The sequence below is a fragment of the Macaca mulatta genome, chromosome 12, assembly GCF_049350105.2.
Source record: "Macaca mulatta isolate MMU2019108-1 chromosome 12, T2T-MMU8v2.0, whole genome shotgun sequence".
Classification (NCBI taxonomy): Eukaryota; Metazoa; Chordata; class Mammalia; order Primates; family Cercopithecidae; genus Macaca; species Macaca mulatta.
The window spans coordinates 74,674,657-74,695,528 of record NC_133417.1 but is presented as its reverse complement, the minus strand read 5'-3'; the positions used below and the strand labels follow the sequence as shown (position 1 = coordinate 74,695,528).

Sequence of the window (20,872 nt, the reverse complement as noted above, 5' to 3'; positions counted from 1 at the left end):
AGCAAAACTCCATCCCAAAAAAAAACAAAAAACAAAAAACAAAAACACTTGTTACCACCTGATATCTTATTATGGGAACAGCTAAGTTTTGTGGGGCCTGAAGTTTTTATAATGAGGGGGGCACTTTTTAAAGAAACAAAATATAAAAATTGCAATTAAAAAATTAAGTATGAAAGTGAATATTTATTAAGAATGTGAAAATAAATCATAAATTGCTAGAGTCTTGGAGCTCAGTTATTCCTTCTAAGATTTATTTAGGCAATTTACTAGAAATATTTATGTAAAACTATGTAGTTGTTGCAACCTGGCTTCCACTTGCCACCTAGAACATTCTATGGCCCTCAGCAATGACCAGCCCCGGCTGGGGTATCACAGTAAATCTGACTCTGCATACGACTCTGCATTTTAAATATCAATTTGCTTGTTTGTTTATTGTCAGTCTGTATCAATGGAATGTCTTAAGCTTCTTGAGAACAAAGATTTAACCTTCTGTGTTGCTTTATGCCCAGTGTCCACAACAGGAGTAGGCACAGAGGGGCATATATACATGCTTGTTTAATAAATTGTATCTCTCCCCAAAAATTAACTTGGAAAAAATAATCCTTCCTCCCCTCCCATTTTAGCCACTCTATATTGTCATAGCTCTGTGTTATTGTCTTTTAGTACTATCGCTTTAAAAATAGCTCATCTGCAGGCTGGGCGCGGTGGCTCAAGCCTGTAATCCCAGCACTTTGGGAGGCCGAGACGGGTGGATCACGAGGTCAGGAGATCGAGACCATCCTGGCTAACACAGTGAAACCCCGTCTCTACTAAAAAATACAAAAAAAAACTAGCCGGGCGAGGTGGCGGGCGCCTGTAGTCCCAGCTACTCGGGAGGCTGAGGCAGGAGAATGGCCTGAACCCAGGAGGCGGAGCTTGCAGTGAGCTGAGATCCGGCCACTGCACTCCAGCAAGGGGGACAGAGTGAGACTCCGTCTCAAAAAAAAAAAAAAAAAAAAAAAAAAAAAAAAATAGCTCATCTGCTTGTTTACTTTGTGTCTTTTTTTTTTTTTTTTGAGACAGAGTCTCACTCTGTCACTCAGGCTAGAGTGCAGTGACACAATATTGGCTCACTGAAAAATCCACCTCCCGGGTTTAGGGGATCTCATGTCTCAGCCTCCCAGGTAGCTGGGATCACAGGTGTGTGCCACCATGCTTGGCTAATTTTTTCGTATGTTTAGTAGAGATAGGGTTTCACCATGTTGGCCAGGCTGGTCTGGAACTCCCGGCCTCAAGTGATCTGCCCGCCTTAGCCTCCCAAAGTGCTGGGATTTCAGGCATGAGCTACTGCACCCGGCCTGCTTGTTTACTTGTTATCTGTGTCCCCTACTAGAGTAGGCCATACTAAGAAAAGAGAGTGTCTTGCTCCTATTTTCCCAGAGTTTAGAGCTGGGCACAGAGGAGGCTCTCAATAAGCATTTTTTTGAGTAAATGAAAATAAGGCAAATAAAAAACTTTTCATGATGAAACTTGCCATGTACTGCAACTCTCCTTGTACCTCTGTTTTTATTCTATTTATTTGAAAGTTTCATTTAGGTACTCAATTACCTGCTAATTTAATGAAACATAATTAAGTTTTTTAAAAAGTAAAATTATAATAATCACTTCACTTTACACTTTAGCTAAATAAGCACAAATGCATTTTGATTTGACAGAAAGATTAAGTAATTTGTAACTGTCTACTAACAAGATTTGAAAGAGACAGGTACTTAATAGTACTTTCAGACACATGATTTCCACTCTGAATTTGCACTCACCCATGATTTCTGTGACTTTAGGGAGTATCAAATAGAAAATGCACCTACGTGACAGGTTTTCTTCCCTGGAGGCAAAATAAAATAAATAAACCGACCAATTTCTTACATAATATTTCTGAAATATGGTATAAAGGTATTAGCAGATATTTAAATATTTCTCTTTTTCTTGCATAATTTATAGCATACTATACTCACAATTCTTGTTTTTGTTTTGTGATTTTGTTTTTTTAATATATCTTGGAGCTTACTATTTTTTTTTTTGGATGCATAGTAGTCCATTGTGCAACAGTGTCTTATTTAAATAATCCTCTATATGGACATTTAGATTGCTCTCAGTCTTTTGGTATTATAAACAATGCTACAATGATTAACCTTGTACACATGTAACGTCACACATATATAAGTATGTTTGTAGGATAAATCCGTAGATGTGTGTTTGGATCTTACAGCAATAAATGACACTCCTCATCCTCACCCAAATTCTAAGCCAATTAGGAAGTAAGACAAAAGAAGCAGACAGGTGTTTAAAATGTCACCTTCATTACTGATGACAGCTGATGTTGAAGCATGTGGCTTACATTTGAAGATAAGACAGTTTTGAGGCCGGGCGCGGTGGCTCAAGCCTGTAATCCCAGCACTTTGGGAGGCCGAGGCGGGCGGATCACAAGGTCAGGAGATCGAGACCACAGTGAAACCCCGTCTCTACTAAAAATACAAAAAATTAGCCGGGCGCGGTGGCGGGCGCCTGTAGTCCCAGCTACTCAGGAGGCTGAGGCAGGAGAATGGCGGGAACCCGGGAGGCGGAGCTTGCAGTGAGCCGAGATCGCGCCACTGCACTCCAGCCTGGGCAACAGCGTGAGACTCCGTCTCAAAAAAAAAAAAAAAAAAAAAAAAAAAAAAAAAAAAAAAAAAAAAAAAAAAAGAAGATAAGACAGTTTCCCAATTCTGGATCTCTTTCCATTTAATCATAGGCAATGTTCTTCAAACACAAATCTCCCCATGCAGGTTTTAGGAAGATGATGGGCAGAATGCGGCCTTCCCCGCTTATTCTTTACACATTTAACAATTAGAGGAGTCACCCCTCCTTTCTTAGGGAAAAGCAAATGAGGAGGAGAAGAGAGGCCAGCAGCATTAAACTAGGAGAGCTACTTCAGCCTCGAAGCACACATCAAGAAACATTCTCACCCTTAATATAAGTACAAAATACTCTTATGTTCAAAACCATCTTCAATTTGTAATTTTAATATATTTTTCTCAGTTGTTCACCAGAAATGTGTCAATTTACACTCCTTCCATGAATATGCACCCAGGTATATGAGAAAAGTTAGCATAAGATAAATGTTTTTCAATTATCCTTGGTCTATTCATGTCTTACTACCTCAGAGGTTTTTCTTGAATTTTCTTTCATTATTTTGAAAAATAACACAGCAGAATTTTATTTTATTTTTGAGATAGAGTCTCGCTCTGTTGCCCAGGCTGTAGTAGAGTGGTGCGATCTTGGCTCACTGCAACCTCCGCCTCATGGGTTCAAGTGATTCTCCTGCCTCAGCCTCCCAAGTACTGGGACTACAGGCGTGCACCACCATGTCTGGCTAATTTTTGTATTTTTAGTGGAGATGGCGTTTTGCCATGTAGGCCAGGCCGGTCTCGAACTCCTGACCTCAAGTGATCTGCTTGCCTTGGCCTTCCGAAGTGCTGGGATTACAGGTGTCAGCTGCAGTGCCTGGCCCATAATTTTAATAATAGTGGCTTCATAGCATTTTAATGTCTGGCAGAGACTGTCAGTTGTCACAGTATCCATTGCTCCCATCTTCCTGTTTGAAACCAGACTTTCTGAGCTTTCACCCGGGCCTATGGCTGTCCATCTTTGTGTGAGTCGTTGTAGCACACATGCATATAATTGTAAGGACTTTGACTTCAGCTCTGAGTGAAATGTGGCGTCATCACGGGGATGTGAACAGAGGAGTGACGTGATCACCATGTCTTATAGACTAACCTGTAACCATCTGCTCATAAGGAAAGTCTGGTATAAAGTGCAAGGCACTTCTCCAATCAAAGAACTGACTGCAAAGTAGCCACAAGACTGGAAGTAAAGCTGCTCTACAAGTTAGGGACACTAGGTCACTGGAGAACTGGGTGAGTGGCTCTCCTTTCCCTCATCTTAAATTCTTCTAAATGTTTGGGGTTGTTTTGTCATTGTTGTTGTTGTTGTTGTTGTTTTTGAGACAGGGTATCGCTCTGTCACCCAGGCTGGAGTGCAGTGGTGCGATCTTGGCTCACTGTAGCCTCAACCTCCTGGGCTCGGGTGATCCTCCCACCTCAGTCTCCCAAGTAGCTGGAACTACATGTACATGACATGACATGTACATGACATGACAGGTACATGTATATGACACTGTACAAAAAATTCCCAGCTAATTTTTTGTATTGTTTGTAGAGACAGGGTTTTGCCCCATTGTCCAGGCTGGTCTTGAAATCCTAGCCTCAAGCAATCCACCCATTTGGGTCTCCTAAAGTGCTGGGGCTAGAGCCATGAGCCACTGTGCCTGACCTAAATATTTGGTTTTTACAGATAAGAAAGGGGACAGAAACCGGAAGGAGACTGATGGTTTCTGATCCTGATTTTATGAGCCAGGATGCTGTGCTACTTCCACAGATGTTTTGTTATATTTTTGCAGTTGTTTTCTTATCAAACTTTGAGCTTCCTTATTGAAAAAAAATTTCAAAGTTTCGTCTCATCCATTGTAATGGCCAATAACATATTTATTTATAATTTATGGAATAAAAGCACAGAGCTTCATAGAAGGCGGATATCACTATGGAAAGATGCCCAGTTAGAACTACTTTTCAATATATTACAGCTATGCAAGATGAAAAACTCAAATAGGGAATACAAAGCTACAAAACACACTTGAAGATTGTAGTTGTATCCAGCCAAGACCATAATGATAATTTCTGCTTGCTTTCTTTTATTTATTTCCTTTTTGTGTGTGTGTGTGTGTGAGAGAAGGTCTTACTCTGTCACCCAGGCTGGAGTGCAGTGGCACAATCATAGCTTACGGCAGCCTATACCTCTTGAGCTCACGTAATCCTCCCACCTCAGCCCCCTGCGTACAGGACCACAGGTGTGCACCATCATACCTGGCTAATGTTTAATTTTTTTTTTTTTCTTTTGAGGTAGAGTCTTGCTCGGCCACCCAGGCTTGAGTGCAATGGCGCAATCTCAGCTCACTGCAACCTCCGCCTCCCGGGTTCCAATGATTCTCCTGCCTCAGCCTCCCGAGTACCTGGGATTACAGGCATGCACCACCACGCCCAGCTAATTTTTGTATTTTTAGTAGAGATGGGGTTTCCTCATGTTGGTCAGGCTGGTCTCGAACTCCTGACCTCAGGTGATCCACCCGCCTCAGCCTCCCAAAGAGCTGGGATTACAGGTGTGAGCCACTGAGCCCAGCCTACTAATTTTTTTTTAAGGATGGGATCTCATTATGTTGCCCAGCCTGGTGTCAAACTCCTGGCCTCAAGTAATCCTCCTGCCTTGGCCTCTCAAAATGCTGAGATTACAGGAATGAGCCACCACACCTAGCCAGTAATGATCATTTCTACTGGCCACAACTTTGGTTTAAATTTTCTAGTAATTTTTTTATAATCACAAAAAAAGAAAAATGTATTATAACAAAAAACTTGGAACTCATAAAAGTATTTGTTAATTGAACTACAAAAGTAAGCCATGGCAATAAGCAAAATGGGGAGATGCTTGTAACTCTGATCACAAGAAAGGTGGTCGTTTTTAAAAACTATAAAGGTTCCTACAAAACAAGAAGAAAATCTCAGCAATCCAAAGGGAAAACTTCTGAATGGAATAGGCACACACAAGATATGAAAGTTCACTCAAAAAGGAAAGACGGGCCAGGCATGGTGGCTCACACCTGTAATCCCAGCACTTTGGGAGGCAGAGGTGGGTGGATCACAAGGTCAGGAGATCAAGACCAACCTGGCTAACACGGTGAAACCCCGTCTCTACTAAAAATACAAAAAATTAGCCAGGCATGGCAGCAGGCGCCTGTAGTCCCAGCTACTAGGGAGGCTGAGGAAGGAGAACGGTGTGAACCCAGCAGGCGGAGCTTGCAGTGAGCCGAGATTGTGCCACTGCACTGCACTCCAGCCTGGGCGACACAGTGAGACTCCGTCTAAAAAAAAAAAAAAAAAAAGGAAAGATAAGGATGCTAAGCAATGCATTCAAAATTAAACCAAAGTAAGATACCAGTGGCACAAACCAAACACTTTGCTGACACTGTGGGATAGCCTATGGCAAATTCATATATTGCTTATGAGGGTATAAATTAATACAACTTCTTTGGATTTTAATCTCTCAATAGCTCTAAAAATTTAAAAGAACCTATCCTTTGGCCTAGTGAATCCACTCTGAAAAATTATCTCACAGATACGGTTCCTGTGTATAGGTTAAATAAAAGACATTAATTCACCAAGCACTATTTATAAAAGCAAATGACTAAACAATCTATGAGTCCATCAATAAGATTCTGATGAAATTATGTTTCATCTATACATTGGAAAAGTATAGAGCAGTTAAAAAATAAGATAAATTTATTTGCACTGACATGTTCAAATCCTCTGCCACTGTAGATGAAAAATATAATCTGCATAACATGAATAGTACAATAATATTTATGAAAAAAGTATATTTGCTATATCTTTGATATGCATGTCTTGCATAGAAAGGGTTTGTAAGGATGTAGACCCACTTTTTAACATTTCCTTTAAGAGGAATGGGTAAGAGGTTTAGATTTTTTTTCCACTTTTCATTCTATACTTCTTTCACAAGTAGATGTATGCACATGTTACATTTATGGATAGAAAATAAAAACAATAACTAAGTTAAGTGTATCAGGTTCACAAAAGTCTTACCTGAAACTGCTACTGGGTGAACCCCAAGTAAGGTAATATCTGTCACTCAGGACATGTGGAATATCTATGGCATTTGTGTGTGAGAGAAACACCCAAATTCTCCCAATAAATTACAAGTCCCGTAGGATAGGCACGCATCTGATGGCCTTGAAGAAACATTCCTTGTGTTTGCTGAACCCCTGAGAGTCCAAGCACGCCTCAAACACATTTCAGATTCGCTGGGCATCCGGGCCAGCCATGTGCTCCCAACGCAGCCTCTGCGTCCGGGCGTGCGGCCAGAGCTCAGACTCCCTGGAATGTCTCCAGGAAACCGTCGGGTGGGGCGGAGATCTGCTCCCCGCAGCGGCCTTTTCACCTGCTGTCCCGCCTGTGCTTCCTGGAAATGAGTTTCTGTTCCTCTAAGGTCGTGGGGCAGCCGGACCCGAGCCCGGGGCGAAGCGGGAGCTGGAGTAGGCGCCCAGGAAGAGGGACTGGGCGATTAGCCGGAGTCGCGGGAGCCTGAGCGGAGTCGGTCAGAGTCGGAGGGGAAGCCGGAGCCGGGCCGCGGCAGCGGAGCTCAAAGTCTGGGTCCGGGTCGGTGGAGGTCCCAGTGTGGGACCAGGGAGCGAAGCGAGGCCGGGCTGGGAGTCAGGGCAGCCCTCGGAGCGGCGACCGTAGCTAGAGAAGGGGCCGCAGCCACCCGGCATGGGTTGGAAGGACGCACCCTTGCTGGGGCGAAACCCCGAATCCGTAGCCGTCTGCACGCGACTGCCACGCCGACCGCCTGAAGGGGCCACTGTCCCGCGCCTTCCAATGGCTGGGGTGGTGGTGGGCACCCCTCATCTTCCTCTGGCGCCCATGATGCTGCCGGCAGCGCTGGGCTCCGGCTCCCTTTACCTGCCTGAGGATGAAGATCTGGAGGAGCCGTGCGCCCCGGGGGGAGCCTGGCCAAGGCGGAGTGGGCTTCATGCAGGGCCATTTCACCACCACCGACTCCTACCGCTTCTCCAGGAGCTCCAAGGTCAATTTCGCCTTCATTTTGGTGGTCTCCAAAAGCGACTTATAGCCGGAACCAGACATCTTTGCCGAAGTCGGTAGATTGGGCAGTGTGATGCAGGCCCTTCAGGTCCCAAGGGGAGACGAAGCCAGATCCAGTACCAGCAGGTGTCCCTGAGTTACCAGCCGCTCTGTGTGCCCCCCAACCCGCTCCTGCATGCCTGGCAGGTGTACAAAACACTTGACCTGAGCAGCATCACCTTCCCCATCTACAAGCACAGCGGGCATCTCGTCTTCCTGACCAGCTTCTTCGGAGGACACATCTTGGGGGGTAGCCTGGGAATGGCCCAGTTACTTCTGCGGGTCAAAGCCATGCGGCTGCTGTACTACCTGAAGACCCAGCACCCGGAGGACAACGTGCAGAGCAAGCAGTGGCTCACCCATTTCCTCCACCCATTTAACAATTAACAACAGTCTTGGCCATGAAGAAAATTGAGGTACCTGGCGGTTCAGGTTTACAAGGAGGCCAAAAGAAGGTGGGAGGGATGAGGAAGACTTGCTCCGAGAACCGTAACAAAAGCACTGCATGACTACTTCAAGGGGTCCTTGCCTCAAAGCCAGGTTTGCTTTACTGTATCTAATTGGTACTTAATCCAGCTTTTGGTCCTTAACACCGACGGATGCCAGGAATCGTGAATTCTTGGTAACATTCAAGTCGATAACACAAATCCTGTGTCCACCAGATGGGGCTGTTCAGTACAGACACTGATCTTCCTGTTTAATTTTGGGGTTTGGTTTCTTAGAGTGCTTTGAAATTCTACTTTTAGTTGAAGTCTTCACTGGTTTTGGGGAGCCCCCAAAACTTGCTTGGAGCTCGCTGAGTATTTTTTTTTTTGGCAGGTGGTCCCACTTTACATTTCTTTCCAGACAACTGGAATTTGAGGCAACATCTATGACAGTGATCCCTTTGTTTCACCTGGCATACATTCTAATCATACTGTTTGCAGTCACATCATGCTATTGTTGCTGCAAGTTCCAGGTCAAAAGTATCATCTGTGAACTCAAGAGCAGGAGGACTTGCCCACCCCACTCTCACGAAGATGAGGATCTTCAGGGTGGTCAGCATGTCCTCGTCCATCCTGACCCTGCTCCACTCTGAGCCCAGCTGGCCACCCTGGAGTACACTTCCGAACCCTTCGGCAGCTCTAATAACTTCATAAACCAGTTGTATGCTCTCATTTTAGTGAGGCTGAGTAAATATTTGGATTCATGGGGTTTCTTAACTGTGTGTAATTCCTGCCCCAAACTTTCTTAGAGAAGTTTCTTCTTGTTCAAGAAGACAAAGCTTATGGGCTCCATTAGTTTGTCTTCCTAACTTCTTTTAAAAGCAGATATAAAAGGGAATAGACATGTTTTTAAACCAATAACTTTGTGTTAAAAATACTGGAAAATACTTTTCTATTTTGCGTGTGTGTTGATTGGACCTCCTAACATGTTGGACGAGCAAAAATGTTATATGGAAGAGTCTTTCTAAAAGCTGAACCTCTGAGAATAAATGCCTTATACTAGGAATTGGGGAAGAGAAAAGCAGAAGAAGTTCTAACAAAGACCTTGTTTCAAAGATCTTCAGAAATTATGAAGGACACCTCTCTGAAAAGTACTCCAGTATGATGTTCCTTGAAATGGATGTGACTGTCAGGATGTCGCTTCAGTGTGTGAAGTCAAATGCATGCTAATCTTCCAGTTTTGTTTTGTTTGACACAGGGTTTCTGTCACCCAGGCTGGAGTGCAGTGGCACAATCTCAGCTCACTACAATCTCTGCCTCCAAGGCTTAAGTGATCCTCCACCTCAACTTCCCAAGTAGCTTGAACTACAGGTGTGCACCACCATGCCTGGCTAATTTTTATATTTTTAATAGAGATGGGGTTTTGCCATATTGCCCAGGCTGGTCTCAAATTTCTGAGCTCAAGTGACCCACCCACCTTGGCATCCCAAAGTGCTGGGATTACAGGCATGTGCCACCATGCCTTTCCAATCTTACAATTTTTTAAAAAGAGACAAAAGGTGGTTGAATTTTCTGGAGTTAATAAGAAAAAACTTGAAGCAACCATTAATCAATCAATCATGTTTTCTGAAAATATAACGAGCCATTGGCTATTTAGAACTCGTAATTTTTTTTATTTACAAGAAGTATGGAGACTATACTGCCATCTGATTATAAATGACAATAAAATATTAATTCAACCTTTAAAAATTTTTATGAAGAACAAAATGCTCTAAACTTGCCTACTTTTAATGTATGTTTAGTATTTCTGGCTGGAATTCCACACCATTCTTTTCTTCTTACCAAAATATCAAGTCTCAGGTGGCAGCTTGCCAGTTTCAACCTCACCTTCTCATCTGCTTTCTGACTGAAATGTTTAAGAAATCCGGCCAGGCATGGTGGCTCACGCCTGTAATCCTAGCACTTTGGGAGGCCGAGGCAGGTGGGTCGCTTGAGGTCAGGAGTTCAAAACCAGCCTGGTCAACATGGTGAAACCATGTCTCTACAAAAAAATTAGCCAGGCGTGGTGGCGCATGCCTATAATCCCAGCTACTCGGGAAGCTGAGGCACAAGAATTGATTGAAGGCCGGGCGCGGTGGCTCAAGCCTGTAATCCCAGCACTTTGGGAGGCCGAGGCGGGCGGATCACAAGGTCAGGAGATCGAGACCACAGTGAAACCCCGTCTCTACTAAAAATACAAAAAATTAGCCGGGCGCGGTGGCGGGCGCCTGTAGTCCCAGCTACTCAGGAGGCTGAGGCAGGAGAATGGCGGGAACCCGGGAGGCGGAGCTTGCAGTGAGCCGAGATCGCGCCACTGCACTCCAGCCTGGGCAACAGCGTGAGACTCCGTCTCAAAAAAAAAAAAAAAAAAAAAAAAAAAAAAAGAATTGATTGAGTTTGGGAGGCAGAGGTTGCAGTGAGCCGAGATCATACCACTGCACTCCAGCCTGGGTGACAGAGAGACTCTCTCAAAACTAACTAACTAACTAAATAAATCTGGAATTATCAAAAATTCATACCCAAACTGCACGTTGGCATTGTTATTCTAAGAATGATATGTCTGTGAGGGAGGGAGGGAGGGAGAGAGAGAGAGATGTGGAATAAAGCAGTGAGTTATAATGTGATACCCCAGGTGACCTTGAGAACCAGAATACTTTCTGTGGGAAAAAGGGCTACCTATAGTTGTTAAGATGCTTTTACCATTTCCCTGACAATGCTAGAACCTTAAACATGTTAAATTCTAATACTCCTCTCCTGCTTTTATGTTATGTATTTTTTTTTTCTAATTTTTAGAATTATTTATAGTGAGCTATATCACCCAGGCTGGTCTCAAATTCCTGAGCTCATGCAATCCTCCTGCCTTGGCCTTTCAAAATGCTGGGATTACAGGTGTGAGCCACCACACCCAACCTGTGTTATTATGTATTTTAATTTTAGGCCTAGCGACAATGAACAATCCAGCAGCAATAAGCATCCCTAGCATCCAGACTATAGACTTTAGTGAGACTAAAAGAAACTAGTGCTGCTTAAACAAATGGTTCATTCCAGGTTTCAGGGAGGAATTGTACAAAATGGGCCAGGAGCATCTTGTTACACAAGGTAGCAAAGAAGCTAACAAAAACTATTACAGTTTTAACTGAAGTAGTTGGAAACAATCTGCAGATGATTCCACTGGCTCAAGATGGAATAAATCATGCATGAATAAGAGTAACTGCAGTGGACTGGGGGGAAAAAAAAGTTTAATTATTTAAAAATGATTACATAATGATTTTTTAAAAACCTACCCGGCCAGGCACGGTGGCTCATGCCTGTAATCCCAGCACTTTGGGAGGCCAAGGCGGGCGGATCATGAGGTCAGGAGATTGAGACCATCCTGGTCAACATGGTGAAACCCCATCTGTACTAAAACAATACAAAAATTACCTGGATGTGATGGCACATGCCTGTAATCCCAGCTACTCTGGAGGCTGAGGCACGAGAATCACTTGAACCCAGGAGGCGAAGTTGCAGTGAGCTGAGATCTTGCCACTGCACTCCAGCCTGGCAACAGAGCAAGACTCCACCTCAAAAAAAAAAAAAAAAGAAAAGAAAAGAAAATCATCCTAGATTATCCTGGTGGCCCTAAATCCAATGACAAGTGTCCTTATAAGAGTTAGGCAGAGGGAGATTTGACACAGATGGAAGAGGAGGAGTCAATGTGACCAGGGAGCAGAGACTGGCATGATGTGGCCACAAGTCAAGGAATGCCAGCAGCCACAGGATGCTGGAAAAGAATGGATTCTTCCCTAGGTCTCCCAGGGGTGCAGCCCTGCTGGCACCTTGATTTCAGACCTCTGGGCTCCAGAACTTTGAGAGAAGACATTTCCGTTGCCATCTAGTTTAATTTTTTACAGCAGCCACAGGATGTTCATAATACAGGTGGATAATATCCAAGAGAAAGAAAATAATCCCCATAGTGAAGACAGAGGTTATCAATAAGGGTTTGGGAGGTACATGTGGAGGGTGTCTGGGGTAGTTGGCAGGTATTCTCTCCTGACATGGATGCCAGTTGCAAGGCATTACCCTTCAATAACTCCTTAAGCTGTACGTTTGTCTCATGTGGATTTCTGTATTCGTATCATATTTAACAGCAACGTTTTCAAAAAATCATACAACTAGTAAAGCTCTTATCTCAAATATCTGCCCGTGCACAAGGAGGGCCTGTATTCTCTAGACAGGGAAGAAGGTATGACTCATTTCCTTGATGGTCAAGGTGTGAGGAGGGAAAAGCTATAAAGGGTTAGCGAAGGGCTGCGGAAACACACCTTCGGGAAACCATAAGTACCACTTTTATGTATTTATCTGTCCAGGAAAGACTAGAAACAGAGTTTGTCTGTGAACTTTGAAATGAAAGATGTATTTCACAAGTCTCTCCTGAAAGTGTTCAGATCATACATGCCCAGCCTGACTTTTAAATGCCAGGGAACAAAGGTTGGGGGGTGGTCTGTATCACTGACCTTTCTCCACAACCTCACCAGCATCTGTTGTTTTTTCATTTTTTAGTAATAGCTATTCTAACTGGTGTGAGATGGTATCTCATTGTGGTTTTGATTTGCATTTCTCTAATGATCAGTGATACTGACCTTTTTCTCATATGCTTTTTCGCCACATATATGTCTTCTTTTGTAAAAGAACTGGTATATACCTTGGCTGGGCGCTGTGGCTCACACCTGTATTCTCAGCACTTTGGGAGGCCAAGGCGGGAGGATCACCTGAGGTCAGGAGTTCGACACCAGCCTGACCAACATGGAGAAACCTCATCTCTACTAAAAATACAAAATTAGCCGGGCGTGGTGGCGCATGCCTGTAGTCTCAGCTACTTGGGGGGCTGAGGCGGAAGAATCGCTTGAACCCAGGAGGCAGAGCTTGGGGTGAGCCGAGATCGCGCCACTGCACTCCAGCCTGACAACAAGAGCGAAACGCCGTCTCAAAAAAATAAAAATAAAAAAAAATAAGACGAAAAAGGACTAGTATATAATGTTAGGTGATGCTTTATTACCTTCAATAAAAATGAAAATTCCTCTCATTTAATTTCTCGACAATAGAATTAATTTCATATTAAGTCTTTCAAATGTGAAGCATTGGTTGTGTTCTTTACTACTGTGATAGTTAATGAAGCTTTTTTTTTTGAGAGAGAGAGAGGGTCTCTGTCACCCAGGCTGGAGTGTGGTGGCATGATCATAGCTCACTGTAGCCCCAAACTCCTGGGCTCAAGTGATCCTCCCACCTCAACCTCTCGAGTAGCTAGGACTACAGGCATGTGCCACCACGCCCAAGTAATTTTTTGTATTTTTTTGTAGAGACAGAGTTGCACAGGCTGGTCTTAAATTCCTGGCCTCAAGTAATCCTCTAGCCTGGGCCTCCCAAAGTGCTGGGATTATAGGTGTGACCATCACACCTGGCCTAATGAAGTTTTAATATCAGTATTGATATTTTATAACTTTATAAATATTATTTTCTTACACTGCTCTATTTCTTAGCTGTTAAACAATAATTGCTATAGCTAAAACACCTTATGAAATACTTGATATTATGAAATACTCTGGTTGTCTTATATAATAATTTTTATTATTATTAATAAAATTATTATTATTATTAATAATTTAATAATAATTGGGCCAGTCACAGTGGCTCATGCCTATAATTTCAGCACTTTGGGAGGCCAAGGCGGGCAGATCACTTGAGGTCAGGAGTTTGAGACCAGCCTGGCCAACATGGTGAAATCCCATCTCTACTAAAAATACAAAAATACAAAAATTAGCTGGGGGTGGTGGGGTGCCTGTAATCCCAGCTACTTGGGAGGCTGAGGCACGAGAATTGCTTGAACCCAGGAGGCGGAGGTTGCAGTGAGCTAAGATTGCACCACTGCATTCCAGACTGGGCAACACAGTAAGACTTCATCTCAAAATAATAATAATTGGCAAAGAAATTATATGAAAACAACTTTTTATATTAGCCTCAAGAAAGATGAACTCTTTATCACCTTGAGTCTTTCTCTCTCTCTCCTAGAAGCAAAAACCTCTTTTTTTTTTTTTTTTTTTGCTAGAGGACACCCCCCTAGAATCCATCTTCTAATATCTTAGAGGTTAGAACTGCTTCACATACATTCCTCCACCAAACACTGGCAAGGAGGATGGACTATCCATGACTGGCTTAGAGTAATTAAGATTCAAGTTACATGGCCTCCTAATATGCAAAAAGACCTGGGGCTCTTGATAATCTACATATTTGACACAATTAGTCACTTGTCTTGCATTGTATTTTGCTTCCAGCCCTTGGCAGAATGGTCTAATAGTCAATGACCCTGTCACCAACTTCCTTTTTTTCTAAACCTACTTTCCATCTTCTACTCCTCAGGAGTTCCTGACACCCATCCTTGTTTTTTTTTTCTTTTTCTTTCTGTCAGAATCTCCTCTCAAATCAAATGGAATTGCGAAAGTCGGGATAAGACAATATATTACTATATGTGGTATGCAGAATAATGGCCCCCTAAAGATGTCTACATCTTGATCTTTGGCATCTATGTATCAGGTTACATGGAAAGGAGAATTAAGGCTCATAACACTGATACGGTGAAACCTGTACCACACTTCTATCCTGCAGAATTATAAAATAAATTTGTATTACTTTAAGTTACTAAGTTTGTGATAATTTCTTACAGAAGTGATAGAAAACACAATACACTTTCCAAAAAAATGTACATTTTAACAATGGACAAAGCCCTTCCTTGACTTAGCACATTTTTGGTTGCAAGAGATAGAAACTTGATTCAAAACAAAAATGGATGTATTGGGTCACATCACCAAATTGTGGAAAAGACAGGAATGGAACTGTGTCAGGAAGGCCTGGAACCAAGATGTTAACATCATCCCCCATCCCTAGTCACTGGGCATCTGTATCTGTTCTCTTCATTCACACCACCTTAGTCCCAATAGCAGGGAACTTGGCCAACCACAGCTCTGGATCTGCCCCCATGACTCAAACACCTCCCATTAGGCCCCACCTCCAATCCGGGGTATCAAATATCAACATGAGGTTTGGAGGGGAAGAATTTCCAAACCATAGCATTCCACCCCTGGCCCCCAAAACTGATGTCCTTCTCACATGTAAAGTACAATCATCTATCTCAATGGTACCAAATGTCTTAAGTTGTTCCAGCACCAACTCAAAAGTCCAAAGTCTAAAATCTCATCTGAGATTCAAGACCAGTTCCTTTCAGCTATCAGCATGTAAAATAAAAAACAAGTTATTTAATTCCAAGATACAATGGTTATACAGGCATTCCCATGTCAGACATTCCCATGCCAAATGGGAGTAATCAGTGAAAAGAAAGGGGTACTAGGTCCCATGCATGTCCAAAACCCAGCAGGGCAGGCATTACATCTTTTTTTTTTTTTTTTTTTTTGAGACGGAGTCTCGCTGTGTCTCCCAGGCTGGAGTGCAGTGGCGTGATCTCGGCTCACTGCAAGCTCCGCCTCCCGGGTTCATGCCATTCTCCCCCCTCAGCCTCCCGAGTAGCTGAGACTACAGGCGCCCGCCACCACGCCCGGCTAGTTTTTTTGTATTTTTAGTAGAGACGGGGTTTCACCGTGTTAGCCAGGATAGTCTCGATCTCCTGCCCTCGTGATCCACCCGCCTCGGGCTCCCAAAGTGCTGGGATTACAGGCTTGAGCCACCGCGCCCGGCCAGGCATTACATCTTAAAGCTCCAAAATAATCTCCTATGACTCCATGTCATGCAACCTGGGCACACTGGTGGGTCCTGAGGCCTCAAGCAGACCCTTCCCTGTGGCTATTCTGGGTGCGTGGCTGCTCTCATAAGGTGGAGTCAAATGCCAGAGGATTTCCAGGTTGAAGGTACACACTGCTGGTGGCTCTATCATTCTAGGGGCTGGAGGGCAGTGCCCCTTCTGCAAATCCACTAGGCATTACTCTAGCAGAGGCTGGCTGTGAGGGGTCTGACTCTGCAGCAGGCTCTTGCTTGGGCACCCAGGCTTTTCAATAAACCCTCTGAAATCTAGGTGGAAGCCACATCTCTGCAGCTTTTGCATTCTGTGGGCCTGCAGAATTAATACCACGTGGATACCACCAAGGCTTCCACTTTGTGCCCTCTAGAGCAGCAGCACCAATCTTATCTGCGGCTCCTGGGGTCATTTGAGCCACAGTTGCTACAGCCTGGGAACAGCATCCTGAGGCAGTGAGGAGCAGTGGTGCCCTGGTCCTGTCCCCCAAAACCAATCTGTCCTCCTAATACCGCTAGGCCTGTGATGGGAGGGGTGGCTGCACAGCAGAAATTTCAATTTGTTAAACGCCTTTGTGGCCTTTTCCCCATTGTCTTGACTATTAATACCTAGATCCCTTTTTGTCACCCTAAACTCTTTAGCAACCTGTGGCTCCAGCTTGATCATATTCTTGGATTTCTCTTCTGAAAATGCTCTTTCCTTCTCTATTACATGACCAGGCTGAGAATTTTCCAATATTTTACACTTTGCTTTTAATGATAAATTCTGCCTTTAAGTCATTCCTTTGCTGCTGCAATTCAACATATGCTGTTAAAAGTAATCATGACACTTCTCGATTGCTTTGCTGCTTAGAAATTTCTCCTGTCAATTATGCTAGGTCATTACTCTTATGTTTGGTCTTCCACAAAGCCCTAGGGCATGGACACAATGCAGCCAAGTTCTTTGCTGTGCTGTAACATGGGTGATCTCTGCTTCACTTCCCAGTAAATTCCTCATTTCTACCTGAGACCTTGTCAACATGGCCTTTACTGTCTATATTTCTTTTTTAGTTTTTAAAATTTTTTTAGAAGTCCCCATTTGACATACTGTCTACATTTCTATCAGCATTTTGGTTATAACCAATTAATCAATCTGTAAGAAGTTCCAACCTCTTAGAATTTCCAATCTCTAAATTCCTCATCTTTTTGTCTTCTTGTAACCAGGGGCCTTGGTGTTAAAAATCACCCACTTTCTTCTTCTTCCTTCCTTCTCTAGACACTCCCTTTCAGCAATGCCTGCTTACCTAATTAGGCTCTTGCTCAAGAACTCCCAGAGGCTAACCTTGAAACAAATCAAGGACGGAGCTCTCATTAAGGAATTCTCCCACTTGGAGGGAGTAACCAACGATTAGTCCACCACCATCAGGCCGAAGTCAAGATTTTGCCAACCAGACCTCTGGCCAGGCATTACCCAAGATAACCACTGGAACAAGACACACAGACCCTGAACCCTGCACCTCCACGTCTCCAAGTTTCCCTTTAAAACCCTATGGTAGGGCCGGGCGCGGTGGCTCAAGCCTGTAATCCCAGCACTTTGGGAGGCCGAGACGGGCGGATCACGAGGTCAGGAGATCGAGACCATCCTGGCGAACACGGTGAAACCCCGTCTCTACTAAAAAAATACAAAAAACTAGCCGGGTGAGGTGGCGGGCGCCTGTAGTCCCAGCTACACAGGAGGCTGAGGCAGGAGAATGGCGGGAACCCGGGAGGCAGAGCTTGCAGTGAGCTGAGATCCGGCCACTGCGCTCCAGCCCTGGCGACAGAGCGAGACTCCGTCTCAAAAAAAAAAAAATAAAATAAAATAAAACCCTATGGTAAATTTTAAAACGTAAGATGGTACTTTCATTGCAGCACTATCCACAATAGCAAAGACATGGAATGAACCTAAATGCCCATCAATGATAGACTGGATAAAGAAAATGTGGTACATATACGCCCTGCAATACTATGCAGCCATAAAAAATGATATCATGTCCTTTGCAGGGACATGGATGAACCTGGAAGCCACTATCCTCAGCAAACTAATGCAGGAACAAACAACAAGCAAATACCACATGTTCTCAATTGTAAGTGGGAGCTGAATGATAAGAACACATGGACACATGCGGGGGACAACACACTAGGGCCTGTGGAGATGGGGGTTGGGGGGAGGGAGAGCATCAGGAAGAACAGCTAATGGGCACTGGGCTTAATACCTAGGTGATGGAATGATCTGTGCAGCAAACTACCATGGCACATGTTTACCTATGTAACAAATCTGCACATCCTGCACGTGCACCCGGGAACTTAAAAGTTGAAGAAAAAAATAAAAATGGCACTTTCAAATGCTAGTTCACTATGTTCTTAAGTTTGCTGGCTCTCCAATTAAATCTGCTTTTCCTCCCACCAATCCTAGACTCTAATGTCTGGTGTTTGAGCGGCAGCAGCTGAACCTAAATCTGGTTACATTCTGAGCCCTCCAAACTCTTCCAACCTCAGTCCATTACCCAGTTCCAAAGCTGCTTCCACATGTTTAGGTATTGTTAAAGCAATACTCCACTCCTCAGCACCAATTTTCTGTCTTATTCCATTTTGTATTGTTATAAAAGAATACCAGAGATCAGTAATTTATTAAGAAAAAAAAGGTTTATTTAGGACGGGTGCGGTGGTTCATGCCAGCACGTTGGGAGGCTGAAGCTGGTGGATCATGAGGTCAAGAGATCGAGACCAACCTGGCCAACATGGTGAAACCCCATTTCTACTAAAAATACAAAAATTAGCTGGGTGTGGTGGTGCGCACCTGTAGTCCCAGCTACTCCAGAGGCCGAGGCAGAAGAATCGCTTGAATCAGGGAGGTGGAGGTTGCAGTGAGCCGAGATTGTACCACTGCACTCCAGCCTGGTGACAGAGTAAGATTCCATCTCAAAAAAAAAAAAAAAAGGAAAAGAAAAAGAAAAAAAGGGTTTATATAGCTCATGATTCTGATGGCTGCAAAGTCCAAGATTGGGCATCTGCATCTGATGAGGGCCTCACACCTGCTTCCACTCACAGTGGGAAAGCAAAGGGGAGCCTGTGTGTGCAGAGATCACATGGCAAGAAAAGGAAGAGAAAGGAAGGGAGGGGCCAGGCTCTTTTTAACAACCAGCTCTCATTGGAACAGAGAACTCACCACAAGGGAGGGGGTTAATCTATCCATGAGGGATCTGCCCCCATGACCCAATCACCTCTCATTAGGTCTCACCTCCAACACTGGGGAGCAAATTTCAGCATGAGACTTGGAGAGGTCAAACATCCAAACCATAGCATAGTCCAAGTGTAAGTGTCCCATCAAAAAAGAGTTAGGGCATCAGCACAGTCACAGCCTTTGGAAGAACTGCTCTAAGGCAGACAGAAGCCCCAAGCTGTGTCTACTGTGACCTAAGAACTGTAAGCCATATTTATAGTTTCAGACATTTTCAGACTAATCAAAAAAGTGTTTTTTGTTGCTTTGCATATGTGAAGGGAGGGAGGATGGAGGGCTGACTGTTTACTACTGGCTGATCCAGCACCTAAACTGATCATATAAACGGCAATCTCCTCTGCAGTCTGTATTAGTCAGTTTGGGCTACTATAATGGGTGGCAAACAAGCAATTTTTTTTTCTTCTCACAGTTCTGGAGGCTGGAAGTTTGAGATCAGGGTGCCAATATGGTTGGGTTCTGGGAAGGGCTTGCTTCTGGCTTTTAGACAGCAAGGTGTCTTTTCTTATAATGACACTCATCCTGTTAAATCAAGGCCCTCTCCTCAGTACCTCATTTAACCTTAATTACTTCCACAAAGGCTGTATCTCCAAATACAATCACATTGAGGGTTAGGGCTTACAGATATTTATTTATATAAATGTGAAAACATAGGGCAATGTGCCTCTGAGCAAGTACCCTAGATGCTAATCCTCTTTCAGTTCCAGCTGAAACACTGAAAATAAAACCTATGAGTAATAACAACTTCTAAAATTTGGATAAACTCATCTTAATCCATGCTTAAAATAATCTCCATGATTTTCACTATTTTGTAAAATAATGTTTGACCTCCCAAAGCAATGGCTTGCACTTGATTTTAGTGAAAGACAAAAATACGTACATATATATGTGTGCATACACACACACACACACACACACATACATATGTATTTTTTTGTAGAGACAAGGTCTCACTCTGTTGCTCAGGATGGAGTACAGTGCGATCATGGCTCACTGTAACCTGAAACTCCTGAGCTCAAGGGATCCTCCCCACTCAGCCTCCTAAGTAGCTGGAACTACAGGCATGCACCATGCTGGGCTAATTTTTTTATTTTTTGTAGAGATAGCGTCTCCCTATGTTTCCCAGACTGGTGTCGAACTCCTGGCCTCAAGCAATTCTCCCACCCTGGCCTCCCAAAGTACTGGGATTACAGGCTAGGATTACTAAAGTGCTTGGCCTTAGTAAAATATTTTTCATCATACTGCAGTGACCTCAAATTTGAAAAAATTGACAGAAAGTTGTATACCTTTTTAATTCTTTCTGCTGTGCACAAATTCATAGCAAAAATGTTTTGTTTTGTTTTGTTTTTAAACAGAAAACAGGAGCCTTTGACACAAAGTACAGCATTTTAAAAATTCAAAAAAAGGCCAGGTGCAGTGGCTCATGCCTGTAATCCTAGCACTTTGGGACGCCAAGACGGGTGGATCACCTGAGGTCAAGAGTTCAAGACCCGCCTCGCCAACATGGTGAAACCCTGTCTCTACTAAAAAAAAAAAAAAAAAAAATTAAAAAAACAAACAGAAAATAGGAGCTGAAAATTAAATACCTCAGA

General features: G+C 43.6%; 1 protein-coding gene across 1 annotated transcript in view; it reads right to left on the bottom strand.

Annotated features, from left to right (window-relative positions):
- KLHL23 (kelch like family member 23) overlaps positions 1-20,872 on the bottom strand; it is a 55,122-nt gene that overhangs the window by 16,310 nt on the left and 17,940 nt on the right. The gene's annotated exons all lie outside the window — the stretch shown is intronic.